The 24571-nt window shown below is 39.9% G+C and overlaps 1 protein-coding gene across 1 annotated transcript in view; it reads right to left on the bottom strand.

Annotated features, from left to right (window-relative positions):
- Window positions 1-14016, bottom strand: part of LOC117815386 (galanin receptor type 2-like) — a 53845-nt gene extending 39829 nt beyond the window's left edge. The window contains exon 1 of the mRNA XM_034687069.1: window positions 13838-14016. The gene's annotated coding sequence lies outside the window, so the exon portion shown is untranslated. The remainder of the gene's footprint in view (window positions 1-13837) is intronic.
- Window positions 14017-24571: the final 10555 nt, after the last annotated feature.

Genomic DNA, 24571 nt, shown 5'->3' with positions numbered 1-24571 from the left:
GAGGATTATCTGGTGAGTTGTGAAAAACTTTGTCTGTCACTTGAATCCTGCTATGGGTTGTAGTAGGAAGTTAGTTCTGCCCCCTTTAGCATAACTGACTTCCCCATTCAATGTCCGCAAGCTCAACTTTGTTTGATGACAACAGACCGCTGTGGCGTGGGAACCCCCATCCCTCTCGCATATATTCGTGTCTTGAGTACTCGTGTACACGCGATTTTGACGCGCGAGTCATTCGCGCGAATAGAGCGAGTAAACACAAAACATTCTTGCGTCTGTATTCGCGCATAGCGTGATCGTTCGCGTCTGGTGTGAATGCACCATTAGAGTATTAAAGACATGTGTAATGTTACTGATTATTCTATACCTGATTGACACCATGTGCAATATTACTTTCAATACCATGTGCAATATTATTATTGTATTTTCATCATGTACAGTTATATTTAGTATCAAATGCAATTTTGCATACATTGACTGCTGAAACATAAGTCAGTCCCTCCAGTATTTTTCTGCGGTGTCTTTGATTGCTGCTTCGAAAAAATGACTGATGTTGCATGTGCTTTTTGAAAAAGTTATAAAGCAGGTTGCAATACCTCGAGGCTTTTTTGTGCAACAAGTTAAACATCAACGGTGAGCAACTGAGACAACAGCCAAATAAAAGCCAGCCATTCGTGAGGTAAGCACAAAAAACATTCTTGGCGTCTGGTGCCTATCTTCTGAATGGGTTCTCTGGCCACTTTCAACAGAGGGGCAGAGCTGATGGGGACCCCCTGCGGGTAATACACAAAATATTGACAAGTACCTCTTAGAACCCAACTACAAAAACAAAGTATCCCTTTAAGAAGCTCATCAAAGAGAAACGATGACACTTCAGTCTCAGAAGCTTCAGAAAAGCATCAAGACAAACCATCTGCTGTTAATACACTGCAGACCTCAGGGGAATTCATACGTTGAATATCAAAGGAGTCAATAGAGTGATGTTCATGACAGGGCATAAATATGAACATAGGTCAAATCTGCTGAAAAGCTGCTGAAGTGCGGTGCTTGTGTTGTAACCATAGACTATAAAATATGGACGTTGTATCCGTGACGTTACCCATCTGTTTCTGAAGTGCTGTTTTGAGGCCAATCGTCGGCGGCAGCCATATTGCTGCTGTCGAGCCAGTGTGACGTAAAGAGGAGGAGTTTGAGCCTCCTAGCCAACAGCTACAGTGTTCCCGCAGGCAGCTGTGCCTCTCATTTGGAGGTTGGTTACATTTTTATTGAGACGTGCAACAGAAACAGGAAACACAAAAAAAAAACCTAGGGAAAGTTGATCAAAGATTCTCCTCACAGCCTACAGTGACACAATAAATACACTTAAATGTTGACCCAGACGTTTTATAGCAGGCTACCTGATTACCGGACCAATCAGTGAGGAGCCCTGCAATCAGTGCCAACTCAACTCAGGTGCCTTTAATCTCCTCTCACCTGGAACTAAACATGACTCAAACTCAAAACTTGAAACTCAATGAATGAACAGAAAATAATCTACAAAATTTAACCTTTCTTAGAGGCTATTTAACCCTAGAACACTATCGCCGGGTGATTTTCACCCGCGCAAACACATTTACATGATTTTTATTATGTTGCGTTTGTCTGAGTTTCATGGGTCCCTGGGTAGCTTCAGCATCGTCTCTGATGTCTTAGAAGGTGTGGCTGTTTCCCTATTCCAAAACCTACAGTTGCATGTTCGGGTGATTTTCTCCCTTTTTTGTTTCTCTCTCCTGCAGCTGTTTGAGTGTCAAGGAGACTGTGCCTTCACCAGGGAAGTCTCAAATGTCCCAGTAATGGGTGGACCGAACACCAAGTTTCCAGTTTCATCATTTTTTGTTTTAGAAAATTTTGGTCCCAAATTCCAAATTTTCTGTAATTTTGGAGCATTTTTATAGTGTCCCCCCATGATACATTTTTTTTCATTTTGTTAGACATGGCACAGTTTGAAATAAAAGAACACTTCTCTAGTTTGTCATGTATTGTCATATTTTGATATATTTAGATGACAAGTACTTTTTATTGAGTATATTATATCGGGTAAAAAACACCCTGCGTTAGTGATGGTGTTAGTAACTTTAGCAATAGTTTCCTAGGGTTAAAACATGTTTTACTAAGAAAGTAAGTTAACAAGAACTTCTCTTTTAATCTAAACAGAAAAATAAGTTTAGTTCATCCATCCATCCATTATCTTGACCACTTATCCCGTTAGGGGTCACGGGGGGCTGGAGCCTATCCCAGCTGGCTTCGGGCGGAAGGCAGGGTACACTCTGGACAGGTCGCCAACCTATCACAGGGCTAACACAGAGAGACAGACAACCATTCATGCACACACTCACACCTACGGGCAGTTTAGAGTGATCAATCAACCTGAGCATGTTTTTGGATTGTGGGAGGAAGCCAGAGTACCCGGAGAGAACCCACGCATGCACGGGGAGAACATGCAAAGTCCACACAGAAAGGCACCCGCCCGGTCAGGGATTTGAACCAGGAACCTTCTAACTGTGAGGCAACAGCGCTACCCACTGCACCACCGTGCAGCCAGTTTAGTTCATATTCACAAAATAATTCTCACCAAACAAACCTTGAATGTACAATGTAACTCCAACATTGGTTTTATAAACCTTCCTCTTGACCCAAATATCAACATTCATCCCAAAATGGGTCACAATATGGAATTAGGCTCCATGACAGATTGGTTGACTTTATGTGAATGGGCTTAATCACAATTTTGCAACTTCTTGAGGGATTGATAAGTGATTAGCTATCAGTGTGAGTGCTCATAGCTGTTCCTATATTTGCCAGAACTTTTGTTCAAAGCCTACTTTGTTATTTAACTTATTGTACTTATTGTTGCTCTATTGTAGACACACTTTCTTGCATTTAACTATCATCCATTTCATTTTATATCACACACATTATGTTTGTGTTTCCTGCATGTCTTTTATGTTACCCAGCAATCTGGCACTGGAATTTCTTTCAGGATAAATAACATCCTTTCTTTACTCTTACAGCCATTGAACATCAGTTGAGTAATTATTTTATTCATGAAACATTTGAATGTCTGTCAGACGGTGCTTCATGAAGTCTTTGGAAAAACTACTTTAATTGTGTCACCGCAACATAACAAATAAATAGTCAGTGCATTCGTGCGTAAACAGGCAGTACGTCTTGACTTCTTGTTACATGAAAATAGAAGTTTGATCTGCAGAATCTGAAAAGATGAACTCAGAGCTGCTATATTTAGGACCTAACTGAGGATCACATTTTGCTCTGCAAGGTGTTCCCTCTTTATGTGTCACCATCCTTTTTCATGCTGTGCGGGCACTTGCTGTGCAATAATGAGGGTAATATGGAAATACAAGGAGCCTCTTCCCCCACTCTTACTCATCCTTGAACTCTTCACCATATCCTGTGCTACCTTATAAAAAAAAACATAAGTCACCAACAATGTCACCGGAAAAATAAAAGACTCTTTTATGTGTTCGCTGCTGGCTGTAGGTTTTCCTCCGCTAGTTTTACCTGGCAGTTTCTGGAAAAAAGACACTTCCTTAAACAGCCAGGGGGCGTAGTTACAGGAGAAAAGATGGAGGGAGGATGGAGAAAGGAGGGAGGGAGGGACATATATGGATGTGGATGCAGAGGGGGATGAAGAATAGACAAAGTATAGCAGGGTAATTCCCCATGGCACCAGAAGATGAATTTTTGAACGTGAGAGTTTCTGTTACAAATTGACATGTCGATGAGTCCCTGTCCGTTTCACAAGGAAGATGTATGAGCTGCATGAAGAGTAAATCACATCAGCTGTATCACCCCCCCCCCCACACACACACACACACACACACTTATCCCCCCACCCCATCAGCCCGTTTGAAGCATCATCTGTCTTTTCCGCCCGGCTCTTCAAAGCAATAATAATGGATGCACAGAGGCTTCCCACACATGCATTTGTCAGTGCAAGAGTGAGTGTGTGTGTGTGTGTTTGTATGTGTGTGAGAGGAAACCAAAACGACTACACTAACATGCCTTTCAGGATTTATTGACATGCCAGTGACATGCTCATCAAGATGCTACAGCACCATCTAGTGGGGAGAAATGCTCTGTCACACATGTGGTGAAAATGTCCTGCAGGAACACTATTCCAAAAAGTGCGCTGCTTTATTTTCAGTCAATGAGCTGCTGTTGGGAAACTTTGAGCCAGAAGTGCATTCAGTCTAATTAGGTTTTCAGTAAATCCAGATTAATAATGAATGCAGCAGAGAGTGACACTATGATGACAGGAACTCCAGAGAAGAGTTATGGTTAATGTGTTTCTCCTGATTCTGGCTGACTACCACACAGCCAAGAGAACAATGGGAACATCTGTCTCCTCTGTGATGTCTAATGCAACTGAAGCTGGAGTGATTAAATGAACATCAGCAATCATTGTTATTCCTAAAAACAATGGCATCTGGTGACTTCATGCAACAGTATGTGTGTTTGATTTGATGAAGGATTGAAGTGAAGCACTGAATCAATTTAAAAGTGATTCAATCCAACATGTAAAGCCTCAGTTTGCCTCAAAGGAACTGGTTTCTATGACCTGTCATGTGACCACTTCTAAAAGCAAAGGGTTCATAGCTGTTCTGAGTTATATAAATTGTTGAAATCAAATGAATTAATGATGAAAAGTAAAACAGGGCAAGAGGAAAAAGGGAGAACTGAGAGTTCCTGCAACCCAGAGCAGAGGCCTCCTCCGGCTGCTTTTATGAATAATCGTTCCTAAAATTAAAGAATATTTGGGCTCTGTGTGTGATAAAGTGGTCATGTGAGAACTCTAGATAAGAACTGTATTTATTCATTTATAATCTGTAGCCTGAGGTCTTGTGCTAATATAGCTCAATGTTTTTATCCCTCATTACACAAGTACTCCATCTGAATCCCCCGCCAGCATTTGTCTCTCAGAGACAGATGCTATATGAACACTTCTACCTTATGTTGTTGTTTTGAAGCCTTTCTAAGTCCAATGCTGGCTTCATGAATTTGACTTTTACTGAAAAAAACTGCAGCTTTGCAGTTTTTAAGAGCCCCCTTTACTTAATCCTAGCGTCACATCATCCTACCAACAACTCAGCACAGGTTGTTGAGTCCCTATTTTTAGAGGAAACCCATACCCCCATTAACACCATATATATCCTTTAACATGGGGTAATGGATGGTGTTTTAAACATGCAGAGGCCTTTAAAGCATACATTCAACGGCAAAAGTCAAATAAACTGATTGGACTGCTGACAGTCGAGTAAATCAGTGTTAAGCTTTCAAATAGAATTTAACTTCAAGGTCCTGCAGAGTTTCTAGCTACTTATCAAACAGACAGAAATGAAGACTGATGCTTCAGTTTGGTGGACAAAAGAAGAACAACAGCATCAGCTGTAACATTCATCATTTCTATACTGTTGTTTTTAATGTTTTTAGCCACTGCAGCAGAAACTGCTTTAGTTTATATGCTCCACAGCGTGTAATAGTTTGACAAAAATTCAACTCAAATGTTCCTCCCATTGAATGTGAATAAAGATGCATGCTTTGTTTGTCTTCTGTTGTTATAAATAAGCCAAAATACCACCTCAATGGACGCTGATAGTTACAATGGTGATCATTTTTTACCTAAGACATACAGAGAAGCAATCCAACTGGTTGAGACGTAATGTTGCGTTACATTTTCTTACATTACGTTTCATTTTCTTACACTTCGTTACATTACATTTTGTTGCGTTACATTTTGTTGCGTAACATTTTGTTGCATTACATGTTGTTACATTACATACCGTTGCATTACATTCCGTTGCGTTACATTTCGTTGCGTTACATTGTACATGAAGTAAAAGTTTAGGGTTGCTTGTCAGGCAGTAATTAAAAAAGATTAGAGATTGTGCACCATCTGCTGCTGTTTCATAACCATCTAAAAGATGCAGCATCTTTTGTCGGGCAGTAAATTGTACAGCAGAGCAGAGGCTTTTTTAAGTGCATGGTGCACAAAGCCATTCACTTATTATAGATTCTCTTTTTTATTTCTCAAAGGTCATCACTTTCAATGTGGAGTGGAGTTTGTTAATGGTGTTGACAGGGTTAGGGTTAGTAGACTGCTTTAAAGCTCAGTTGCATTTTGTCAAGTTGCATTTTGTCACGTTATATATTTCGATACGTTACATTTCATTATGTTACATTTTGTTATTTTTCGTTTTGTTTTGTTTTGTTTCGTTATGTTACCATTCATTTTGCTGTGTTATATTACGATACATTTTATTACAATTTTTAAAATTTCGTTAAGTTGCATTTAGTTACGTTGAATTTCATCACGTTTCATTCGTGTCATTTAATTATGTTATGTTACATTAGGGTTAACATCATTTCCTCTCACTGCCTGTTCTCTACTCTGCTAATCCAGTTAAAAAAAAAAACGCTGCAGGAGTTGCACTTCTTGAAAATCATGATGTCACATCCTCTCTTTTTTAGAATCAAATAATCAATTCAAAAGAAACTTTACAGACAAATTAACATTTACTCTTGAATCAGCATGATAAGAACTAGCTGCCATGACATTTCACCTTAGTCTTATCTGTTAACATGGAGGAGGAGGCAGGCTTTATGACCTATACTGCAGCCAGCCAGCAGGGAGAGCTCTAAAATAAGGCTTCACAGTTGTGGAGCTGTTGTGCCCTCCATCTGTTAATACAGTTCCTCGCAGGAGCTTTAAAGCAGTCTACTGACCCTAACCCTTTGAACACCATTAACAAACTCCACTCCACATTGAAAGTGCTGACCTTTGAGAAATAAAAAAGAGAATCTATAATAAGTGAATGGCTGTGTGCACCATGCACTTAAAAAAGCCTCTGCTCTGCTGTACAATTTACTGCCCGACAAAAGATGCTGCATCTTTTAGATGGTTATGAAACAGCAGCAGATGGTGCACAATTTCTAATCTTTTTTAATTACTGCCTGACAAGCAACCCAAAACTTTTACTTCATTAAATAACAAACTTTCACTTTCTACTTTCTGAAGGCAAATACAGATGAATGTATTTGTTTGTCTCCTCTCATTATGTGTGGGCTCGGCACACTTTAAGTGCATGACACGTTAAAAAGATAAACAAAACTGTGTGCAACATCCTGACTTTCTCATGCCCTGGTAACAGCCTGTATCGACTTACAGATTAGCTGACACCACAAAATAATTGAGGAAACAGGTCAGCTGAGTGGTGCTGCACCAACAGCACCACTTATATCTTGTGCAGCAGATCGATAACTCGAGGTGATCTCCTGCTCTCTGCTGGGAAAGCCACAGTGCTCTGTAAAGGCCTGCTCTGATAAAAACACTCAAAGTTTTTCAGAGGATTAGAGCAGCTTTTGTCTGCAGGACTGTAAAGCACCTGGAACAAACTCCAGATATGGTCTCAGGGTCAGCATGGATTAGTTTAATCTGAGCAGAGGATCACATAAAAAAACTGTTCTGAAGCTCAAAGTCAGCCTGTGACAGCCGATTCATCCTGTCAGGTTTGAGTCCTGAGGAGAGTTAAATCCATAGATGGCTACACTTAACGGACCCTGGGAGGTAGACGAGGGGCTGAGAGGTTGTGGGGGGAAACTTTGCTCTTATTCTAAGAAAATTTTGGGCTTCATGTGCTCAGAAACAAACAGATAAATTCACACAGGAGTCAATCAGACATGCACAGGAAGCTAAAAATGATTCTACGTGTCCCCTGGGCTAGTTTATCAGTGTCAGTGGAAAGTGTTGCACTATAAGGGCAGCTGATGTGTGCTACTGTGTGTGTGTGTGTGTGTGTGTGTGTGTGTGTGTGTGTGTGTGTGTGTGTGTGTGTGTGTGTGTGTATGTGTGTGTGTGTGTGTGTGTGTGATAGAGAGAGAAAGAGCTTCTCCTCTCACACGACAGTGACTCACTGGCGACAACACTGCTCTGACTTATTTTGGTATCACTTGTCCTTGATTCGATTTGGGTTCTCCAGGAAACACACACACACACACACACACACACACACACACACACACACACACACACACACACACACACACACACACACACACACACACACACACACACACACACACACACACACACACACACACCTCTTCTAAGAACACTACTTCATGTTTCACACAATGATATCTTTTATTCCTCATAAAAATAGGAACCACTTATCCTCCACCGAGCCCTGTTGCAGTGTGGACAGAGTATCTCCTTGTGGGAGGCTTTTACTTTGAATATGCCACACTGTTTCCACTTGTAGATTTTCAAAGAAGCATCCCTTCACTCAGAATAAAAGTTTTACATGACTCTTACTGTGTCAAAATCTTTCTAGACAGCTGGTTTCAAGTTAACACAAGATGGACCGTGACAAAGCTTTACTGTTTGATGGTCAAAGTCACAGAAATAACATTTCTCTCCATTTGGCCAATTCTTGAAAAGCTTTTTTTCTGAATGAAGTGTGAGTTACAGCGCTGACTCTCATGCCTGATTGCCTCTAATCAAGCTAACGGCTGAAATGACTGCCGTTAACTCCAGGTAATAAACTGACAGCAATAGGAAGGTGATAACCAATCTATTGTGTGCCAAAACAGTGACATTGAGTGGTTAAATCGCCCACTACAGCAAACGTAAATATAACGGTAAACCATTATTGTGCAGATGTGCGGTAATTATCTCCACTCTGAGAAAATGAAAGCAGGAATACAGATCAGAGTCATTATACACTTTGAATTGATGTAATCTATCAGGGAGAACAAGCTGCAGACACATTACAGAAAGTTAAAACTCTCTGCTCCTCCTCATCCTCCAAATGATCCTATCTTTCAAAACATGGAAACAAGTATTTTACAGAGGACTTTACACCAGAGCTAGTTTTAAGATTTAAGAAGTAACTTGTGCCTACGATTTCAGCTAGTTTACATTACTTTCAAACAAAGCTACTTTCAAACTTACACATAGCTGGTGCAACCCAGTGCTGTGGTTTGAATGTGTCAGTGCAATACTCTTAGTTATGCAGCTGTTAAAAGTTTCCTTCTTGTACAGTCTAACCAAGCACAAACAGTTTTCTCGCCCTCTCCACTTCCCTGCTCTCTTTTCTAACATCTCTTGAGACTCCTCCCTCTAATCTCTCTTTTTGCGTGAGGAGATGATGGGTGGTCCGAGCACAAAGAGGGGAGCCTGAGCTGCCTGTTGAGCCTCCCTGAGGTGTCACAGTCTTAAAACACCGAAGAAAGGAAGTGCTCATTGATAACCCTGCCAATGTGTCAGCTCTTACTGTCCATCTATCTACACAGTGGGGTTGTGGAGACCATGAGGGGACAAGAGGTTGAGCAGGTTGTATCCAAGATGTCACTGCATGGATAAACTGAGCCGGGGTCTGTTGGAGGTGGCAGTGCTGTACTGCTTTTGTAGGTCAGTAAAAGTTTTTTGGTAGGTTAAGCAACTTAACAGAGGGGCGTACAGTATATTGAGATGAAGGCGTCATCATGGGAAAGGTTTCTTCACTGAGCAGCTATCTTTTTTATTAGAACCATTAATAGAGAAAACAACTCCTCTGTTTATTCATTTTAAAGAATTGAGATTGCATTTATTATCCATCCACCCATTATCTTGACCGCTTATCCCGTTAGGGGTCAAGGGGGGCTGGAGCCTATCCCAGTTGGCTTCGGGCGGAAGCCAGGGTACACCCTGGACCGGTCGCCAACCCATCATAGGGCTAACATGGAGAGACAGGCAACCATTCATGCACACACTCACACCTACAGGCAATTTAGATTGATCAATCAATCTGGTGAGCATGTTTTTGGACTGTGGGGAGAAGCTGGAGTACCCAGAGAGAACCCACGCATGCAAGGGGAGAACATGCAAACTCCACACAGAAAGGCACCTGCCCGGCCGGGGATTCAAACCAGGAACCTTCTAACTATGAGGCAACAGCACTACCCACTGCACCACCGTGCAGCCTGCATTTAATATTTTATCCTTAATTTACAGCTTTAAAGAACGTCATGGGTTCAAATGAAGTTGCTGCACAAGATATCAGAGCATTTAAGAATATTTTCATACATATGCACAGTGGGAAATATGTTTGATATTTGTCCTTATTATTATATCATATTTGGGCTTGAGGGTTCAAAGTTCAAGGTTACTATATTTGTACCTGTAGATAGATTTTGTTTGCAGTGAGTCAGCCTCCTTTTTACATCAAACCAACAAACAGCAGGACAACACATGACAAGCAAAGTGACAAAGTGCTCAGTACTAGTAGTAGTTGACTCACTCTTTGAGCTAGTTTTTGGCAATTTTTGGAAGTTTCCTTAATTTTTAGGCCAAGGAAGTTGCTGCCTGATGAAAACCTGACACTACAGGAATTGTTTATCACACTTCATGTCTTTAAAATGTATAATTTGTGGCAGCTGTCAAGGAAAAATGTCAGAGACTGAAACCCCAAAGAAATTGATGCACTCTTCAACTTTTACTCTAAATATTCAAACGTTCAAAGCGGCTCTATGAAAGAGCAAACAGCAATTTATGACAGCCAAGTGATGCTAACAATATTTCCTTTCATTAATAGCACAGCTGTAAGAATGAAGTAAATTAATTGTCTTCCTTTTACTATTACAGTATTGTCAGCTACTGTTCAGGTTGTACAGAGAAAAACAGTTTCATAATAATAATTATTTATAATTAATTTATAGGTGCCTTTCTGGACACCCATGGTCACCTTACAACAGCAATAATAAAAGCAACACCCAACAGTAAATAAATACATAAATACATTAGAATAAAGATACAATACTAGAAAAATGAAAGGGGAGGGGAAGTCATTACAGCCCCAAAGAGACAGATTAGAGAGATTAAAACAAATTAGGCCAATAAACTGTTGTGGAAAGATTTAGAAAAACTTGCATCTGTAGAAAACTGCTGTGTGTGTGTGTTAAAGTGTTGATGTGTGATGGATGACTCCATAACAAGGTCTTAATTGGTGTTGTCTGAGTCCAGATTATCAGTCAGGTGTCAGAGGGATGAAACACATCTCTGCGTCAGGCCTGCATGTACCTCCACGATAAGATAAAACACTGTGCCTGTCAGCTGTCACAATCCCATCCACACAAACAGAAAGGTGTCAGCTCCTTCTACCCTCACACATTAGTGTGCTGCCATATTTGAAGTGCATTATCTCTCACACACCTCACACACACACACATGTGTCTGTTTAGCAATGCTAGGGAGGACTCTGCATTGATTTAATTTCTCACGCTAGGCTTCACCTTGTTTAGTACACAGATCAGCTTCATTGCGGCTGTTTGTGGCCTCAGAGGAGAGGAGACGGGACAGTGAATCAATCTCACATATTAACTCACTGACTGCTGTGACACGTTCAAATTTCACCGCTTAAAGGGGTAATTGTCACTTTTAGTCATCAGGATTCATAACAACAGGAGGCTATTAGTGCAATCAGTAAATCAAATAACATAATAACATAGCTTTATGTCAAGGAGCAACAGACTGTGCAGTGTAAAATGCCTTAATGATGCATGATGCTGTTTTAATGGGAAAAGTCTGTTGATACTTTATTTTTGTTGCTGTGTCAAATCTCGTGAAAGCACAGGAGGTGTCATTTTTTAAAGTAGAAACAAAGAGTATCATTTTTAAATAGGACAAAATAATGTCATGAGACTATGCACTTTAAATAAATCACTGACACTGCAGTAAACAGAGTATTTAAGGGACTATTTTCAGGTGCAGATTAATACAATTTCTGCACTGCAACATCAGGAGGGAGGAGTTGATTCGAAATAAACTACAGTGTGTGTTAATCATAAAAGGCTTCAACTTGTACCAGCGCAACAATGTGACTACTGTTATGTGCAGTTAATAGTTTCATCGTGACAACAATAAAGCCTGGATGACTCAGAGGCATCAGGTATGTCAGGTTTTGTCTACTCAGATGAAACATTTGGGCCAAGGCTCGAGTGCCTAAGGATAAAATCTGTCTCACATCATGAGAAATGTGCAAGAAAAATCCTGTTTTTAAAGTCATCCCTTTCAAATTTGAATCATCTTCAAAGCTGCTTTAATTATATTAAAACCATGAATCTTTTCATGTATCTTTTTTTACCATCCTAGTACCCTCCCAGTTTTCCTCACTGTTTCTGGTTTTGTGGATTTTTTCATTGTATTTGTTTGGACTTTGTATGAAATATATGTTTATCTTTGTTTTAGCCTTTTGGTCTTATGTTAATAAATCCTCAAGTAGTCTGCATGTGGGTCCTCCTCCCTTATTTTGATTACACATGTGACAAAAGCTACTGCAGGGAGTTTTTAACTGGTTATGAAACACTCTGACATGAAAACTGATGCCTCTTTTTGACATATAAAAGCTAATTAAACCATTCTGAAGATGAATTAATGTTTCTATAGAGATATATTTTAATGACTGTAATCCTTGTTGGTTTTGGTTGAGGCTGTTTACAGCACTCAGGCCGCAAAGATTAGTAATGAGAAGTGGTGGACAAAGTACACAGCTTCATTACTTAAGTCAAAGTATAGATGCTCCAGGTCAAATATTACTCCAATACAAGTGAAAGTTGCTCTGTCAGATAATGACTTGAGTTAAAGTACTGGAGTACTTGCTTTTAAAAATACTTCAGTATTCAAAGTACTTCTTAAAAAATCTCAAAACGTTGTATTTTCAAAATACACAAGTGCCGTCAAGAATATATACAGGAGTACATTCGCTTACATTATGTTTATCTAGAAAACATGACTTGAAATCTCTAAAAATATACCATGGAATAAAAACAGCATCTAAGTTAGTCCAAACACAGACACCTTAGTTTGAAATGTTCATCTGGAATGAAACAAATGTTACGTAGCTCAACACGCTTTCTCAGGTTGGACTGTGAATGTTTGTATGTTTGGGCAGAGTGGGAAACAGGGAGAACATTTCAAATGATACGTATCATTCTTCATTTCAAAAACCTCTAACACGGGCTGAAGATGTGACCATGGGTGCTCAGGTGGAGAATTATAGCCATCATTACCACCTCTAAATGAACTGCCTGATCTGAGGGAAATTTGCTCTGTGTTCCACGTTCAAAGGTAGAGATGCACAACATACAGGTACGACTAAACCACTGAAACAAACAGAACTACATTAACACATTTTACTGTCTTAGGGATCAGATTTCAGAAAAGAGGAGGAAATTCATGAGCTGACTTCAAAGCAAAAGTAGCGGGTAACTAAAGCATTGATAGAAATGTAGTGGAGAAAAAAGTACAATAATTGTCTTCTGAATGTAGTGGAGTAAAAGTAATAAGTTCCCCCAAAAAATAATACTCAAGTAAAGTACAGATACTCAAAGAATGTACTTAAGTACAGTACTCAAGTAAATTTACTCTGTTACTGTCCACCACTGGTAATGAGTGAGCCATTTGAGAGTGAAAAGAAGTATAATGAGATTTGTTTCTATCAGAAAATACTACCTCTGCATGCACAGGAAAAAATCAGCAAAGAGATCAAATACCTGGTCAACAGGAGGCGCCAAATTCTACACAATCTGAAAGTTCCTTACAACAGCTTTAAAGCTACAACAGCAGAAAGAGAGGCTCCTGCACATGCATCTCACTCAAACACAACTATGGTATGCAACATGTTTTAAAACAACAGGTTCACATGAGCTCAAATAGTTCAAGCAGATTATGTCTGAATCATGAGAACTTGAGTCCCAGGGTGGATTTGTAAGACACATTTAAGTTGTGTTAACTTTCTGTACTCACCAAATCTCTCTTTGTGGCTCCTCAAAGTGTAGCAAACATGTTGAATGTACTTCCTTCCTGTTAAAATTATTGACAGTTTTGCATTGAAGTTTGAAACCTGCCGTTTTGATACCCATGATCACTTGATATCAGGCTTCCTTCTTCTTCTTCTGCCCATATAATGGCAGGTGACACTCAGCTTACAGGTGCATTACCGCCACCTACTGTGTTGGAGTATGGACCAGAGTGATTTCCCCCTTCAATGTAAAGCTAGTCTTCTTCTCCGTCTTCTCATTATACAGCAGGCAGCATTCAGCATTCAGGTGCATGAATCCTCACAGTCAGCCCTGTTTCTCTTAGATAACAAAACAAGTTTCCTACTTCAACATCTGGAACATTTCCTGAGGTTATCTCCTCTCCTCCAAGCTTCCTGATGTCTGTCTTTCATTATCCTCTCTCTCTCTCTGGAGTGCTCCTGGCACTGTCAAAGAACATGTTCCACTGATTCCTCTGTTTGGCTGTGTTTACATAATCCTGTTAGATGTTTGTGTAGTAGATGTTTTGTTGAGTCTTCTGTGATCTACTCTGTTCCTTGTTATAATGTTCCCCTCCTTTGTGCTCCTGGTAGCTGCCCACTTTCTGCAGTCAATCGTAAAGGTGTCTCCCTGCGATCCCATCTGTGCTGCCATTATGTGATAATGTTGCTTTTGATGACTCCCTTGGCTTCAGATGTAGAGTGGTATGTCCAAAATGTTATCCTGCTACAGTGCTTGTTTTGCTAGTTTATCCAGGTGTTAATTTCCCTTTATCCCTCTGTGTGCTGCTATCCACATTAAAGTTATCTATATGTTGATGTTTCTTTAGCCTGTATAAGGTTAAAGGTAGTCTTCTTCTTCTTTGCAGTCTTTATTGGTGCATTCTTGCATCTCTCAGCTCATTAGCTTAAGGTCAATGGGATAATGATGAGCCACTGGTGAGACTACTGCCACTATTGCCAAAATCCTCATCTCCACACTCACTGACACACACTTAACCCTCCTGTTATGTTCAGGATCAGATCAACCCTTTTCAAAGTTCAATAAAAAAAAAGTTAAAAGTGTTTTTTCAGTATGAAACTTCTTCTACTTGCCTTAATTAGCGTTCATAACATTATACTATTTTCAAATAATATACCAACCAAATGAGGAAACAGATATTCATATGCAGATTTTATAACACCATATTAGGCTTTTTTGTGGGTCCATATTTCTGACAAAATTAACTCTGGGACTAACTTGAGGTTCAGTGCAAACTTGGTCACATGATGGACATGATTGTCCAGCCGTCTGCTAATGTAAACAAATGTTTGTATGTTGACGCAGTGTTCAATAAAGTTTGATTTAATGCAAACAAAGCCTGAAATAAGTTCTGTTGTATTTAATCACTTTTGATGATTATTTGCTGCATGTTTTTTGAAGAAGAAATCCTGTAACGTGCATACAGAAATAAATACTGACATCAGCAGATTATTATATAATCTGCATGGTTTGCAGGCAACCTGTGATGTCAGATAGTGTCTCATTCCTCGTTTTTATACCATCTCATGCCACAAGAGTTCAGTGCTTAGGCTTTAGGGTGGAAATGTGGATGGGGCATTCTCAGTCCATGCATCCTCCCTTCCTTTCCTCACTCCCTTCCCCTGTGTCCTTCCCACTTGAGGAGCAAGCAGATGAATCAAAGAAGAGATATGAAGTGAGAGGAGTTGAGGCAGCAGATGAGAAGATGGTTTGTATTTTGCATCTGTGTGTCTTTTTATACCATCTCATACCACGAGAGTTCAGTGCTTAGGCTTTAGAGTGGAAATTGGGATGGGGCATTCTCAGTCCATGCATCATCCCTTCCTTTCCTCACTCCCTTTCCCTGTGTCCTTCCCACTTAATGAGCAAGCAGATGAATCAAAGAAGATATATGAAGTGAGAGGAGTTGAGGCAGCAGATGAGAAGATGGTTTGTATTTTGCATCTGTGTGTCTCGCCTCCTTAAACTTCAGGAGTGTAGACTCTTTGTGAAGACTTTAACAAAGTGAAGGTCTTTACATCCTCACTCAGAGCTCTTCAGGATGTACTGTAGGAAGTGAAGTATAAAAGGAGGAACAAAACATAGAACATCCTTAAAAAGCCATATATTGTGCATCTCTCTTGTCCTCTACTTGAAAGTTACTTTCCTTGTACACTTCTACTTTTTGTCAAAGTTTTCACAGGATGCTGTGAAGTCCAAATCTGGAGTCTACATCTCTCTACTCTTCTGTGCTTATTTTCATTGTGAAAAAAATGGAGGAACTGCTGTACTGAGTTCCAGATCCGTCATAGTTATATTCTAAAGCCGGAGATCAATCACGACATCCTGCAATGAAACCTTCACATCTTTTTTCTTCGTCTATGCCACTTTCTCAGCTCGCAAAATCTGGAGAAAATCTGCATGAATCCTGTTTTCTTTCATTTTGGTTCAACTTTCCAACAATGATGAATGTAGTTAAGTGTTTCCACTTACAGTCATAACAACATCTGACATTTTCCCCTGACTAAGCATCATTTTTAACTCTACGTGTGACTCCAGAAGCTAATTCAAAATTATGAAATTAACTCACATTGATTGACTGTGACTTCATCTCTGTGCACAAGACACATTCTGGTATCCATGAATATTTTGAGGCTTCTCTGCAGATGTCAGGAGGATTTGACTTAAAGCTGAAAGGAGCTTCAAGTTTTCATTTCTGCAGACACATATTTCTCTTTAATTTGTCGTCTCTTTTTAACTTGCGGAGTTGGCTGATTTGTGGGGGGAGTTTTTACATGTTTACAGTGTGACATATGTATATATATATATATGAATCTGTGTTCCCATGCAGCCACATTTACATCCCCGCTCTCACATACACGCTCAGGGAGGTCACCAGTTGCCATAAGTGTCATGTGCTGTAAAATAGAAAGTCTGTTTTAGCGAGTAAAGCTCGTTCTCACACACTGGAGGTCAGCAGACAGTTAAATCAGATACGTATGTCTAAGATTGAACAACAGCTGTACGTTTATCAGCCCGTGGAGACAAACAAAACCTGATCTGCTGCTTCATTTTTCCCATCATCCTTCTGTCCTCTCACTCAGTTCCGCGTTCAGTTGAAACATTGAGCTCCATATCTGTCATCAAAAAGAGAAACTTTGAAGGGATTTTATTTAAATCAATCACAAAGAGAGCAAAGACGTCACAGATTCACAGATATCTCCACAGAGGATATTCAAGGCTTTTACCTGTTTCACTTTCACATCAGTTCAGCAGATTGACTTTCAACTTTCAGACGCTGACAGTGACAGCGTGACCGAGCAGAGGCTCCATACAGACCACAGGCTCCTCTGCATTTGTCATGGCTCAGAGTCGACTGGCAGGATTTCACAGAGCCAGAGGAGCAGGATTTAAAGTTTTTGAATGTGCGTGTGTGTGTGTGAAAATCAGTGTGTGTGAGAGGAGGTAAGGGCACGCGGTGTGGATTTCAGGGACCAGGAAAAGCAGGGGTTAAAGGTCGAACACCAGGGGAGGGAAAACAAATGGGCTGTTAGATTTGAAGAGCAGAGAGGGCAGCGACCAACTGAGGATAGAGTCAACAGGTTCAAAGATTGTACTCTAAAGTGATGAAAACAAGTTTAACCTCTTAAACCCTGCTGACCGGGAGCCTGCTCTTTGTTTTTGGAGAACAGAGCTGTTCAGTGTAAGACTGACTACTTTTAATAAGCCTCTTTAGTTCTGACAGGGATAACAGCACCATAACCTTCACTCTCACCTTGGGTTGGCTTTGCATTAGGTTGCACTCATTGGCCCTGTGTCCACTAATGTTTTTTTTATTTTTGCACTAGCAGCATCTATGTCCGGATCCAAATCAATGCAGCGTTCACAGTGCTCAGCAACTTAGACACAAAAACATAGTCTTTTGTTTTTTAGCATTAACTGGTTTTGATCGTAGTTGCTCACAACACTATGTTTAAAAGAGCTCAACTTTTAGAACAACTCCAAGCTTGTTGATGACACTTTCCCCCACCGACCAATGAAAATTGAGAAGGAGGAAAAACTTTTATATCAATTTTATGTCAAAAACAGATGCAGACTCACCAGACTCATCTTTTTGAGGGTTTTTCCAGGTGTGTGTTTCTTTCTTTGTTTCTTTCCTTCTTTCTTTGTTTCTCTTTCTGTCTTTCTTTCTTTCTTCTTTCTTTTTTTCTTTGTTTGTTTCTTTTTCTTACTTTCTTTTTTCTTTGTTTCTCTTTCTGTCTTTCTTTCTTTCTTACTTTCATTTTTTGTTTGTTTCTTTTTTTCTTTTTTCTTTCTTTCTATCTTTCTTTCTCTTTCTATCTTTCTTTTCTTCTTTTTTCTTTCTTTCTTTCTTTATTCTTTCTTTCTTTCTCTTTCTGTCTTTCTTTCTTTCTCTTTCTGTCTTTCTTTCTCTCTTTTTTCTCTTTTTTTTCTTTCTTTCTTTATTCTTTCTTACTTTCTCTGTCTGTCTTTCTTTCTTTCTTACTTAATTTTTCCTTTCTTTCTTTCTTTCTTTCTTTCTTTCTCTTTCTGTCTTTCTTTCTTTTTTTTCTTTCTTTCTGACTTTCTTTTTCTTTCTTTCTTTCTTTCACTTTCTGTCTTTCTTTCTTTCTTACTTTCTTTTTTGTTTGTTTCTTTTTTTTCTTTTTTCTTTCTTTCTATCTTTCTTTCTCTTTCTATCCTTCTTTTCTTCTTTTTTCTTTCTTTCTTTCTTTATTCTTTCTTTCTTTCTTTCTTTATTCTTTCTTTCTTTCTCTTTCTGTCTTTCTTTCTCTCTTTTTTCTTTCTTTTTTTTCTTTTTTTCTTTATTCTTTCTTACTTTCTCCGTCTGTCTTTCTTTCTTTCTAACTTAATTTTTTCTTTCTTTCTTTCTTTCTTTCTTTCTTTCTTTCTTTCTTTCTTTCTCTTTCTGTCTTTCTTTCTCTTTCTGTCTTTCTTTCTTTCTTTCTGTGTATATTCACTCATTCATTTATTTGATTGCTGTGGTAAATTATCTTGATTTTCTTCTGAATATACTTAGAAAAGTAGTTTTTGTATGTTTCTGAGTTGTTGTTTACGCAATATAAATCAGTATTATGCGACTAACCTCAATCGATCAGGACAGAAGATTAAAAACAAATTCAGCCTGTCTTCATGAAACCAAATGTTAGGATTACTCGTAAAAAAAACATCTGTCACTGTGAAACAAGTCTTTAAAAGCTTTTCTACTCTGCAGAAGGACAAAAGAACATCATGTTTTTCATGGATTAATTTAAGATTCTGTGCCTCAGTATCGGCCAAAAAACAACTTTACTCTCTGAGCTGCAGGAAGATCCAGAGGTCAAAGGTCAAGGTCTATCTATCTTATTTTCATTCTATTGTTTTTCTTTCTTTTTGTCATTCTTTTACTTTGTTTCTTTGTTTTTCCTTCTTTGTCTTTCTGTTACTTTCTTTCTTTCTATCTTTCTTTTTCTTTCCTTCTCTCATCTTTCAATTTATTTCTTTATTGTTCTTTCTTTTTTGTATTTTTTCATTCTTTATGTATTTTTTTCTTGATTTCTTTCTATCTTTTCTTTCATTTTCTATTTCTCACATAATCCTTGTAATTTTTTCTTACTTTCATGGTTTCTTTTTCCTTTTCTTCCAACCTCCCTGCCTTTCTCTCTTTCTGTCTTTCTTTCTTTCTTTCTCTCTCTTTTTCCCTCTCTCTCACTTTGTCTCTTCCTCTCTTTCTTTCTGTGTCCTGGGAAATTGTTGATATTGAGCAGCAGACACATGAACCCCTCAACTTCATTTTCTGCTGTTTTCTTTTCTTTCATTTGTTATTTCTCTTTCCCCTTTCCCCTCTGCGTCTGTGTGTGTGTGTGTGTGTGTGTGTGTGTGTGTGTGTGTGTGTGTGTGTGTGTGTGTGTGTGTACATTTGTGTGAGTACTGATATTAACTGATTAGCTGTCTTTTGGCTTCGACCCAAATGAAACAGCAGCTAATTTCCTCCCTTCTTCACTCCGTTATTTGTCTTCTTCAGCTCTGTTTGTGTCTCTCACCCTCACTGTTTAACACACAAACACACACACACACACACACACTGGGCTGGATCATCATGCGGCTGTCTTTGATGTGAGAGATAGTGCATAGTTGATGAAGAGTGGGAGCTGTGTTCGATCGTGGGAGAGGTGATGTCAGGAAGAGGAAAGGTGAAGAGAGAGAATAAAAAGAGATGTGACTCAGAGGTGTCGTGTTCTGTGTAACACGAACATCAGTCTAACCAACATTAACTGCACCACTGAATGAATCAACTTGTCTTCATAACAGCCCTGTCACCTTTTACAGCTCCTTTACTACATTTCTCAACCGGCGGTTTCATTTTCATAACTCCTCGGTGTCTTATAATAACTGGTTTTATGAGATCACACACACTGCTCAGAGGTATATTCAGAGACATATTTAGAGGTACTGTATTAATGAACATTAGAGAGGACCACACATACTGCAGATGTATTACTCCTGACGTCTCTCAGAGGACCCCAGGTTTAGAAAAAAACAACTCTGGAGCTGTCAAATGATTGATTGTTAAAATCGGGATTAATCACTGAATTTCGATCGTTAATTGCGATTAATTACATTTTCAAACGCATGTTAAGAATTCTGTAATTTTGCATTTCAAAGTGGGTTTAAAGTCCATATAACAATGTAAAACAATGGGGTTGCTGGTGGCCTAGCAGTCTAAGCGCCCCACATACAGAGGCTATAGTCCTGGTAGCAGAGGACGCCGGTTCAACTCCTGGCCAGTCGACCATTTACTGCATGTCTTCCCCCCTCTCTGCTCCCCATATTTCCTGTCTCTCCTCAGCTGTCCTATCATAAAGGCACAACCCCCCCACCCCAAAAAAAGAATAAATGTAAAACAATGCACACCGACCTCAAGACGTACCTTACACCTGTGTCTGCCAAGCAGTCAGTTGCCACCTACTGGAAAGCGCTGTAGTTAACTTAATGGATATAGTGTCATCTACAGGTCTGTGGTGATTCACAGAGGGTTATGTCTGAAGTTTGAACAATTGCTGTGATGGAAATTGTATATCCTCAAAGATTTCTCTGTCTCAGTACACATCTGAATCAGTGTCCTGTCTTGAGGTGCATTTTGAACCAGTAGTTCCGGGGACTTTTAGCCCCCCAGAACTACTTTACCCTGAACTAAAAGGTTCCTGTGCCCCCATTGTTGTCTGGACTAAACTAGTATGCATTCCCAGGAACTCCCTCTGTGTTTCAACAACTGTGTAAACTCCACAAACACTGTTCCGTTCAACCGAAAGTCCCAGGATTTTTTGAAAAGTACTTCCCCCCAAGCAGGGGCTCTTCAGGGGGATGATTATCTACCCCTGAACTAAATTTAGACCCTGGTTCCTCCGGTCGAAACGCACATAGTTCACGGGTTAAGTCCCTAGTTCCGGGGTAAAGTTCCTGCGGTCGAAAAACGCCTATACAGGAACTAAATGGTTCCAGTGGCCCCAAGGGAGATATGCAAATCAGGGGGGCAGCAATTTAGTGACATATGGAGAAAAAAAATAGTAATTGCACTACACCACCAAACCAGTAGAAGGTAGAAGGCAGTAAGACATAGACGAATGCCATTCAACAAAGATGACACCATAGAAGAAGACAGACAGACAGGCATCATTATGAGCGACACAACAGTTAGTCTGTTAGCATGCAGTAGACTCAGCTTGTGCTGTTTTAGATGATGCTTCATTGCATTGCAGATGGATTCACCAAATGAATCACAGTTGTGTGTGATGTTTTTGTGGACGGGGGGTGAAATAAAAGCACTGCAGTTATTCTACCAATCAGAGAAGTTCAGCATTGCAGGCCCCGCCCCCCATAGTTAATGGACCTTTGAAAATCAAACCCCTCAAGCAGGGGCTTTTCACTAGAAGATTAACGACCCCAGAACTAAATTTAGACCCTTGTTCCTGAGGATGAAAAGCACATAGTTCTGGGGTAAAATTCCTGAGGTTGAAAAACACCTTTGTAAGGTTACGCTGAGGACTGCTAGGTCGAGCTGCAACATTTGTTTCCCAACGATCCGCTGCCACTTTCAATTTAAGTTCTGAGCCAGACAAGGTTTTCTGTTAATGGAGCGGAAGTGTCTGTTTTTAAGAAACAAAGACTAAAGCATTGTAAACCTCATCATTGAGAGCAGAGTGGCGGCTTATCTACAGGCCTGAATGGTTAAGTCTCCTTAAAAAGTGATACTACACAAATATCAGAGACAAACATATCCAAGCCTCTTTGTAGCCAAAAGAGATACCTTTCTGACTCATTCTTTGGGATGTAACTTCTTACAGTAAGAAGCTCCACATTCATGGAAATAGGCAGCATAATGAGGCCAACAGACATGCTGTGAATGTGTGTGTGTGTGTGTGTGTGTAAGAATATTAACATTCACCAGAAGGCTGAGTTTTCTAAACTTCAAGGACGAGCAATGAGAAACAGAAGTCTTTACAGAGAACAATCTGGATTCAGCTCTGTTCTCTATTTTTATCCATCCCACTCTTTTTATCCAATTCTCTCCATCTCTCACTTTCACTCCTTACGTGCATTATCTCATCTCTCTGTTCCTCACTCTCTCTGATTCGGTGCCATCTCAGCTTCTCTCTACTGTGAACAGAGGAGGGATACAGACGACTGTGTGGTCTACGGGAAGCTCCTTGCTCGCTGCTCGTGTTTCGCATCGTTCTCTCGTCTTCTGTAACGCAATTAAAAAGACATTAACAGTGAGATATGTTCCTAATCCATCAGAGACGTTCTGTTTCTTCTCCTGAACACATAAACTAAAGACAGGGGAAAAATCCCTTTCAGAGGAGGGAGGGCTGATGGTTTCCAGTGTGTGTGTGTGTGTGTGTGTGTGTGTGTGTGTGTGTGTGTGTGTGTGTGTGTGTGTGTGTGTGTGTGTGTGTGTGTGTGCAGCTACAACAAGAGGTCTTGTCATCTTAACCAGGATTGTACAGTCATGTGCTTCTCATTAAAATACTTCCCTCCGTTTTGGATAAAAGGACTGATACTGCACAGTCGATATGTTGGTGCTGTGTGTGTGTGTGTGTGTGTGTGTGTGTGTGTGTGTGTGTGTGTGTGTGTGTGGAAGGGGGTTATTGTATAATCTTTTTGTTTCTGTCGGTTAAGTCCTCACAAATATGCTAAAAACTGTGTCAACACTACATAAGAGGACAGGGTATTATCTTGATGTTTTACAGTCAATAACAGTTGTGCTGGAGGCTTTTGATGGTCAAGATGAGGAGAAAAATAATGATGATGATTATGTGGATGAGGGTGATAATTAAATGCTCAGAGCCACACAAGTTTCCAGACTGTTACAGAACGGGGGAAGTGATAATCATATGATTGATCAAAAACAAGGAGAAATCTCCATGGATGACCTGGCAGCTACTTACGCAAAGCTGATTAACTTGGACCATGTGAGTCCATTAAATGATATCGTAACTGCACATACCACCCAGTGTGTGTGTGTGTGTGTGTGTGTGTGTGTGTGTGTGTGTGTGTGTGTGTGTGTGTGTGTGTGTGTATGTGTGTCAGTGTGTGTGTGGGTCAAAGACGCAGGGTTGGAGACAGTGTATGATCTGCGGGGAATTTAAGCGCAGATTCCTTGATCACAAGATGTCAAAGCAGTTAAGTTAATGAGTCTGCTGTGTGTGTGTGTGTGTGTGTGTGTGTGTGTGTGTGTGTGTGTGTGTGTGTGTGTGTGTGTGTGTGTGTGTGTGTGTGTGTGTGTGTGTGTGCGTGTGTGTGTGTGTTATACTGTTTGAGAGACGAGATGAAACCTCTCTGTGATGGAGGTGAAAGTAGTTGTAGTTCTGGCTATGATAAGCTTCAACAGCAGCATTCATTTCCATAACCAGTGAGTGCATAACATGCAACTTTTATCTTTTCACGTTTGTGGAGTTTAAACCAGGGTTGGGCAGTAATGGCGCTACTAATAGCAGTGCTAGCTACACTTCCCAGTATCCTGTTAGCATAGTAGTTAAGCTGTTTTGTTGATCATGTAGTGGCCACACAAGCGACATGTTGACATGTTTTGTAGTGGACTATCTAACCCTGTTAGTGATGTCAAAGTCTAATCCTTTGAACTCACAAAGTCCCAGCCAAGCGGCAACCTTGGAAGTGTTAAAAAACGCAGTTCTTCGAGTGTCCACTGAGGCTGGCTCCGGAAGTACAGGAAACCACATACACAGGAAAAAAAAAAAAGATCTTTACAGCAGAATTAACATGTTTACAGCCTGGTACAAAAAAGTCTGAATAGCTAATTTCTCTATCGGCACACACTGTACAGGGGTGAATTTTTTCATAACACATCAGTTTTGAAGATATTAAGAATATAAGTCTTCCATAATGAGAGGCACAGCTGACTTAATTGACAGGCGGGAACACTAGCTGTTAGGGAGGAGGCTCAAAGCCCGCCTCTTTACCTCACACTAGCACAACAGAAGTTAGGTTGAGTTCAGCATTTCCAATATGGCTCCCACCGATGATTGGCTTCAAAACAGCTCTTCAGAAACATATGGGTGACATCACAGATACTATGTCCATTACTTATACAGTCTATGGTCCCGGTAGCTAGCGAAAACATAAGTTTGCTTATCAGGAACACACATGCAGGTGATTCCCAAATAAGCTACATAACCAACCACTGTGAAAATAACCGTCA

Source organism: Notolabrus celidotus, chromosome 7, assembly GCF_009762535.1.
Source record: "Notolabrus celidotus isolate fNotCel1 chromosome 7, fNotCel1.pri, whole genome shotgun sequence".
Lineage (NCBI taxonomy): Eukaryota > Metazoa > Chordata > Actinopteri > Labriformes > Labridae > Notolabrus > Notolabrus celidotus.
The sequence above is the reverse complement of the archived record's forward strand: the minus strand, read 5'-3'. Positions and strand labels throughout refer to the sequence as shown.